The sequence below is a fragment of the Pinus tabuliformis genome, chromosome Q (genome assembly GCF_031772625.1).
Source record: "Pinus tabuliformis cultivar Carrire ecotype Pingquan chromosome Q, CPIR1, whole genome shotgun sequence".
NCBI classification, from domain to species: domain Eukaryota; kingdom Viridiplantae; phylum Streptophyta; class Pinopsida; order Pinales; family Pinaceae; genus Pinus; species Pinus tabuliformis.
Genome location: NC_142296.1, coordinates 704,623,947 through 704,632,744, shown reverse-complemented (window position 1 = coordinate 704,632,744; position 8,798 = coordinate 704,623,947). Strand labels below are relative to the sequence as shown.

Genomic DNA, 8,798 nt, shown 5'->3' with positions numbered 1-8,798 from the left:
TTCATGCCCATGTTTAAAACTTTAGTAAAATATTATTGTATGAAATATCGATACAACATTTATTTCTTTATAGAGCAACATAATCATGTCAAACACGTTATTATCCCTGCCGCATGGCATGTATAACGCATTCAGTAATGTGTTGAACTTGTAATAGTTACTCTTTGACCAAAAATCAAACGAAAATATATAAGGTTAACTTTATAAAAAAATTATTTATTTTTAAAATTATATTAATTTGAATTTTTTGGATTGCGATTGGTCAAGGGAGCTCAGGCCTTATTTCACAATGATTTGCTACCACCGCCGGATCGTTTGATAGTTTGCATACTTTATTTGATAAGACATGTCCGTTGATTCTTGGATTCTAACGGCAATTCTTATTTCGCACTCTATAGGAATTTTAATGCGGCTTGACATGGGGTCGGTATAAGGCAATACAACACGTCGCTATTTTTTTTTTCTCTCTCATCACCTAGCGGCGTGTTGTATCGCCTTATACCGACCCCATGTCAGGCCGCATTAAAATTCCTATAGAGTGCGAAATAGGAATTGCCCGGTTCTAACAACTACGAATCTATAACTTGAATATTCATAGTATTTCTTCATCCATGTGTTGGTTGCATTGATGCAGGTTTCTGTCACCATTAATGGAATTTATTTTTAAGTAGAAGGGTTGTATCGGTTCACATGATGATGGGGAATTTTTCACCTGGTACCAAGTTACTTTAGGTCAAAATCGTATCTATAGTTCCCTGATTATGTAGAGCCATCCATGTACTCGAGTCTGCAGATTTCAAGAGAGAGCCGCATATATTCTTCTTAAGAATTGAGGAGTAAGTGCCCACAATAATATTTGTTGAATCATACGTACACAATTTAAAACATGTATTTGTTGTTATTTTTATATATGTATTTTATAATAATAATTAAATTTTAAATTCGTGGTTGATTTTTTTAGTTTGTATAAAAAGACACTTATTTAATTATTAAAATTCATGTAAATTCAAACGTGAAACATTTTATGAAAAACTTATATTTTTAATATAATAATATTTATCTTAATTAAAATATAAAATCATTTATTTTGCCAATTTACTTACGCACTCTCTTATCACCTTGCCAATAACCCAACCTCTTTCCAACACTAAAGTCTCCGCCATTTTCTAAGAACCACAACCAAAGTGATGAGGTTGGAATCCACCTAATAGACTCCCCATTTAATACACCCATTAATACGATCAAGCACAACTTAACGATAGACTCAAATGTGGGCTTCGTCAATTAATTGTTGGTCCACACACCAAAGTTCCATCTTAAAGAGTACTCATATTCACACACACACATATATAATTAATTGGCTTCCTATATAGAGTGTAGGTCTATGTGGTGGGATGGTTGGTTTTCTTTTCTTCTTACTCAGGTTCCAATAGAATCTCATGCTATGACACATTTGTCTATAACATAATTAATCTCATGCTATGACACATTTGTCTATAACATAATTATCTATTTTGATAGCTTAGTTTATTAAGAGTCTTAGTTCAATTTGGTATATATTTGATAATTTTATTTGTTTTCTTGTGGTTGTTTGGTTTTTTTAATAATGAAATATTTCTATATTAAGATATTAGTTATATTTTTTTGATGATATATTTAGTGTACAAAATTAGTCATATTGCTAATTTGGCGTCAACTTTACATTTCATTCTTCTTCTTCTTCTTTTCTAGTAATTTTGTTAGTTGTTTTATTATATTGTTTGTGATATTATTGATTATTATTATAAATCATTTTTAGCTTATTGTTAGTAATGATTTTGTGACATTATATTTAGTAAAAAAAATGAGAGTAGTTATTAACTACTTTGTTATAGATGTGTATATTTATGTTGAAATATTATTTTTATATTTTGAGTTATAAAAGTTTTTCAATAAATAAAAATATCTAGGGAGTTCTAATTGAATAGCTCATATAGCACAATAGTTGCTAAGGTTTTACAAATGGGGTAGCAAGTTAAGTAGGTTTAAGTATCAAGAAAGCTTCAAAGTTAAGTGCACTTGAGCCAAAGGAGTATTGAGATGGGTGACCTACTAGGAAGTCCTAGTTATCAAGTGCAAGTCCTAAAAGTGATGATGGATGATACATTATTCATTTTGCTAGTTTGAATCTCACTTCTTCACCCTTGTGAGCATCCCTTCATTCAATCTGTGCTAAGAGGAATATTCAAAATCATGAAAAATTGATCATTTGCAACTAATATTCTTGTACATGGGTCTTAAATTAATGACTTACTCTATGTATATAATCCCAAAAATAATATTCTAACTGGTGGACCATCTTTGACCTCGTTTTCTATCATATGCCATCTTTAATGTGTGATCTTGTAGCAGGGCCACACTATGAATACTACTCTAACTATATCTATGGTATAGTCCAATGCACATGAGATTTTCTGGCAAAATGAGTCAATTTTTATTATATCTTTATTATTTTTTACTTTAATTTAACTATATTTAAACTAAATTTTTGTTCAAATCTGTGAATTTGTTCATACCTTTTAAATTTCAATAATTAAACTAAGCAGTAGGGAACACTAACTATATGAACTTATTTTCATTATGCTAAGAAAACCAATATGAATGCTATTTAATAAATGTGAGTACTATTCACAACCTCATAGCTAATTGAAAATTGAATATAAAACCACTACATAAAAAGATAATCAATGCTTTTACTGTTATCACTTTGTGATACTCCTTTCTATGATATCAAAATAATATTATAAAATTTTGCTTATTTTATAAATCTAATATTTTTTGAGATATGTTTTAAACTATTTTAGTATATTTATGATAGTTTACGAATTGAATTCTAAAAGTAAATATTAATTTTAAAATAATTTAATTAATGTTTAGTTTTATATTATTTATTGTGCGATAGATTAATTAACATTTAATATTATTATCATGTTTTAATCTTAATATACTTGTGTTAGCTGGAATTGTTATTGTCATTGACAACGTTGTAAGAGAACCAAATATAAACTTTGTGTTTGGTTTGTCCAACACACATAAAATCTCCCAAAGCATTGCTGAAGCCTTAGTCGTGACCCTTAGGAGTATGTCGATACGAAATTCACTAATTACAACATAAGGAGTTTCACCAAAACAACACAAGCACAACTTGTTCAAAATTTTCATTAAAAATATACATGAGATGTTTTGTTTATCTTCAAAAGGTTTTTTATCAACTTATCATATTTTAAACAAGGGAAGCTGCGAGGCAGCGAGTCCCTGCATGAAGTTAACATTTAAGGTCACAGAGTAGTGATCTGTTATCCAGTGATCATAGAATACTTGATTCGACATTGATTTGCCCTGCCCTTCTCAGAAGCAGCTTTAGGAGCTTGCCTTCGTCTTTGTGTGCCATTGCCATGTATAGCTTCGATCTCAGCACCTTTGTGTTCATTACAGAGGAAGGACATTTCCTTGAGATGTTGAAAAGCGCTTGTGATATAGTTTTTCAGCTCGGTATTAACCTTCTGCTCATCCCACATAAAACCTTGGATGTTCTGCAAGAAAAAGCGATAGAATTAGAAAGAGGAACTAAAATTAAAAAACTCGCCCAAAATTCAACCACCTAACTCAGAGCATGACTATACCAACTTTTTACTGAAAGGTAGCACTGAAAACCCATCACCAAAATCCTTGTCACATAATAAAAGGCATAGATACAGGGGTATTAATGAACTCTGTAATTTTCAAGATCACTGATATAAATCCTTCACATTTATATGTGGTAGAATTGCAAGAATATAATGGTCAGTACTCAGCTCTACAATCTTTTAAATCGTCAATTTACCCAACCCAACATATATCACAGTTCAGGAAATGAAGAAATAAGTCAGGCAACAAAAACAGGTCTACTTCAATCTAGTAAAGCATCAACTCACCAAACTCAGTAATAGAATCATCAAATAATGGACAAATCAACACAACAAAACTGGCAAGAAGCATGTATTTCTGCTGGTCATTTTGGACACTGTGGGAAGCTTATTGTTAGACGGTAGGGCGACAGTTCTTTTAGCTGTTTCCTGTTCTATTTTATATATTTTGTTTTCTAAAGAATATAAAAGGAGATAGACAGTGCACAGCATTTCCAAAGTGCAGTCATGAATTACTTTCTTTTGTATCATGCTATAAACACATGAGAAACTTGATCTTTTTCTTTTTGAATAAAAACTGTGATGTTTTTCTTGGGGAAAAAAAAGCAAACTGGCAAGTCTATCAATTCATATAAGACAGTATTGCATGAAATTTGATGGACCGTCAGTATTCAATTCAGTATAACATCAATGTACCCAACTCAACCTACATCACTGTTAGAGATCTGAAAAATAATTCAGGCAGCAAATACAAGTCTATTCCTATCTTGTAAAGCATCAATTCACCAACCTCAATAGCAGAATCATCAAATAACAGACAAATAAATTATAAACACAAGCAAACTGGCAAGTCAACCATATGTAGATGAAAAAACATTGTGACTGAAGTTTGTATAATCAAGTCCAAAAAAAGAGTTTTCTCAAGGATACATACCTGAACCCACTCAAAATAGCTAACAGTCACACCACCAGAATTTGCATATATGTCCGGTAGTACTACAACACCCTTCTTGTATAGAATCTGAAATGCATGTCATGCATCCAATATTACATAATAGAGCTGAATTTTAAGAAGCCTGAGAGAAGTCAAATTACTCCAAAACCTCTACAACTTCAACTGATTGTCTAATTCACCTCGTCAGCTTCTGGATCTGTGGGATGATTGGCTGCCTCTATAATAAATTTGGCCTTTACTTCACTAGCATTCTCCCTGTGACCAGTACGCAGTAGCAATCAAATTACTAAATTAGCATCTCCAACTTTAGGAGCAGTGTTTTGTCAATTGAATTAAAAAGTACTTTCAAATCCCTGTCAACTTCCAAATGCCAGATGGTCTTGTGAAACTTAAATTGGATGGATACTGACCTGTTCAGAACACCACCTAAAGCAGCAGGGATGAGCACGTCACAGTCTTCAAGCAAGAGAGTTTTGGGATCAATTGAATCTGCTGCTTCAAATCCTTTAACAACACCATTAGTCTTTGTGTGCTTCATTAAAGCTGGAATGTCAAGGCTATTGCTGTTCTTTATAGCTCCTGAAATGTCACTAACTGCTACAATCTTTCCACCCTTTTCATGGATAAGTTCAGCTGCCCAGGAACCGACATTTCCAAAACCCTGAAAAGGTCAGAGAGGTTTTGGTTCAAGAATGTATTTCAGTCTGTAATGGTTCCAATCCCCTCGAATTGATGTTATTGCCATATTTATGCAGCCAATTTCATTTCATTTAGTGTCCATAGATATCCTTTGAGTAAAGCAAAAGCATGGTAATGAGTTTCTTTGATGCAATTAGTGCAACTAGTAAATTCAAAGAAAGGCAAGCAAGATGGTGTTTTTTTTATGCGGCTAGACTTACATTCACAGTAAAGGCTGAAGAGAAAAACAATCTACCTGGATTACAAAACGTTGACCTAAGATGCTTTTACCATACTCAGCTAATAAAGCTTCTGTTGCAAACATAACACCTCTACCAGTTGCAGCATCCCTGCCAAGGGATCCACCTAGACCCTATCCATCACAAAAGAATCTTTCTAACATCAAAAAGCTATGTAAATTATACACTCAAGAGGTTGGTGAGGTCTTTTGGAATAAAGATTTATATACTTACAACAGGTTTTCCAGTAACAATTGCAGGTGAGTATCCGTGGAATTTTGAATACTCGTCTAATATCCAGGCCATTGTCTGTTCACATCAACCATGTAAGCATAGTGGATATTGAAGAAATATGTATTAAATCTCGGAGCTAATAAATCTAACTCTTTGAATAGGAATCATGGAAAAGACCTGTGAATTAGTTCCCATGTCAGGTGCTGGAACATCTATGTGGACTCCAATCAAATCATGGATCTTCTGAGTAAAGACACGAGTAAGCCTTTCTAACTCACTGAAACTTAAACTCCGTGGGTCGCAACCAATACCACCCTTTGCTCCCCCATATGGTATGTTAGCTACAGCAGTCTTCCATGTCATTAGTTGTGCTAAGGCATTTACCTCATCTGGGTCAACCTGCATACCCCAACGATAAATAGATTATTTATAGCATTCTCTGAAATGATTGTTGCAAACTGGATGAATTGCAAAAAGGGTTATGTTAATAGCTCAAAGTACTGCTAACTTAAAAAGGAAGTAAGATTCATAATTTTCCTTGTGCTTTATACTTCCCATATTGCTCGATATTAAACAAGAAGAAAGCCATATTAGGTTTCCATTATAGCAATTTCAGTGCACACACAGCCATATATGTTTCCAAAACATCAAACTAGAGATAGATGTAACATCAAGTAACTCAACCATAGGTGTAGTTGCCTTAATAGGACATAAAAGATCTTGCATGCAGATATTGCCAATCGTTAGCAGTTACTACATATCAGCGATCATAAACTCACCTCTGGATGGTAGCGTATCCCTCCCTTCATGGGTCCCTATGCATTGTCATGTTGCACCCTAAAGCCTACATATGAGGCTAAAGTTCCATCATCTTTAGGAATGGTGCACTCAACCTGAGGTCCAGTTTACAAATGATAAAATCAGTCAAAATAATCCCTTTAAAAACCCTCAAAATGCCAAAAGCAAGAAAATGAGCTAAGATGAAACAACAAAAAATTCCTTGATAGGAGATGTAGAGTCCAGAATTTCAAGCAATAAAAAACAGAGAGATGGAGAATGCAATTCACATAATACAAATCTCTTCAGTTAATGAAAGAAATGACAGATTCTATGTGTTAACAAAAGAAGGGTGTAGCATCCCAGCAAGTATAGCTTATGATTGTACTTATCACACTGAGGGATCAGAAGTTCAATCGATGAGTTGCAACACTTACATGGACTACTGTATATGGACCTCAACCACAACAAATGTACCCACAATACAGAACTAAGATCTAAATTTCTATGGAAGCTCAGATCACAGTGGTTCCCTATTATGAGAAAGGAGAAGATAATTTGTTAAGACCACACACTAATAGATAACAAATTCAACTACAAAGTTGAAAAGTTCGTTCTGAAAGGGATATTTAGAGAAGATATGAACCAAAGGAAACACATTAAGCTTGAGCTCCTCAGCCAAACCATTTCAACTATTGTTTATGCTATGTTGCATCTGCAACTGATACAGCAATCGGAGTCCTGTAACTACCAATTGGCAGTGGCACATATAGCCATGAACTACCAGATCAAACCCACTCCTACAGAGCTAAAGAAGAAATATTTTATGCCCGATGAAGACCATGGATTTAGATGAATTGCAAATTCCCTTGATCTTATGAGAGACGAGTAAACCAAAGATATCAGACAGAGTCCAGGCCATAGAGTTAACCCGTGGTTTGAGCAGCATTCAAATTTCATGTATACCCTAAAATGCATCCATATTTCTTCACATGGTGGTTTTAAATACACTACATCTGAACAATGTTCTCAGCACTGTTAAAGGCTAGCAAACCCTCTTCCTGCTTTATGTTCACCCCAGAATTGGAAAATAACAGATCTCTATACCCCAATACTGTTGAACTACACAGAGCAATCCGTTTCCTCACCATTCATCCTACCACTACCCCAACATAAATTTGACTTGGGGTTTCTTTCATGACCTTTATGTTAAGCTAACCTAATTTAACTTGCATCAACGTTCAGGAAGGTTATATTAATCAAAATTGTGGACATCATCTTAGTATTGAAGATAGTGGCAATTTTTAGAATTGTTAGCACCTTACGTCAATCAATCGGACAAAATGAATCTACCTTGGAATTACAGTGACAAAAATTCACCTCAAAATGATCAATGGTTACCATGCTACTTTCTGAAAATACAAGCAATGGGGGATAATGACACCGCAGAGCATATGCTAGACCCAGAAAAAGACTCAACCCATGAGGACGGGCAAAGGCCACCACATGCGAATACGGTTTTAGGAGGCAGCTTATCTCCCAAAAAACATGGTCGAACCATTGAGGGCACCGGTTGGGATTCCAGATTTTTTTCAAAAATTAAAATGCTGAACATACATAATCTAAATCATACTAATCTTAATAACTTGCAAGTGATCCTGATTGAGATTTAATCAGTTAGTTGCAGTTACATAAAGGGACAGATAGTTAATCCGCTTCGAAACACAAAGACCCATTACTGAAAATTAGAGAATTAGGGACACCCACCAACCAGATTATAGATGAAAATGCCATATCTAAACAAAGACCCAGAACCAAAGTTTGGTGCCAATTACCTTGATCTCTCGAAAAGGAATGAGAGTAGACAGATAGTTTTCATATTAACATAGATAATAACCACATGCCAAAGATGGCCCACAGAAGGGAACCGTAAAAACTAAAGAGCATTCACTGCAAATATCCAAATCTATGCAAATTTCCTTCACTTCCCAAGTAAGGGCGACGGAAGAGGGTCGTTAAGTCGTATCCGTTGACAGAGGCGAAGAGTGAATCAATGGGGCAGAACCCTGGTAAGCTCTCAACTGTACCAGCTCTCAACTAAGAAACGACAATGCAACATGAAATTTCAAATTTAAATAAAAATAAGAAAATCAATCGATGTCAATAAAAATAAAAATGAAAGTCGAAACTTTTATCCACCTTGTGGGCCCTACATGACGGCCATGTGCCTAACACCTCTCTCCCTAGCAT

General features: G+C 34.4%; 1 pseudogene across 1 annotated transcript; it reads right to left on the bottom strand.

Moving 5' to 3' along the window:
• Positions 1 to 3,301: 3,301 nt before the first annotated feature.
• LOC149221498 (glutamate dehydrogenase 1-like) lies at positions 3,302 to 7,691 on the bottom strand (annotated as a pseudogene). The gene is made up of 9 exons (XR_016248855.1): positions 7,480 to 7,691; positions 6,551 to 6,664; positions 5,949 to 6,170; positions 5,772 to 5,846; positions 5,555 to 5,671; positions 5,031 to 5,281; positions 4,800 to 4,875; positions 4,600 to 4,686; positions 3,302 to 3,572 (listed from the first exon to the last, which is right to left on the bottom strand). The product of XR_016248855.1 is annotated as a glutamate dehydrogenase 1-like (transcript).
• Between the last annotated feature and the right edge of the window lie 1,107 nt (positions 7,692 to 8,798).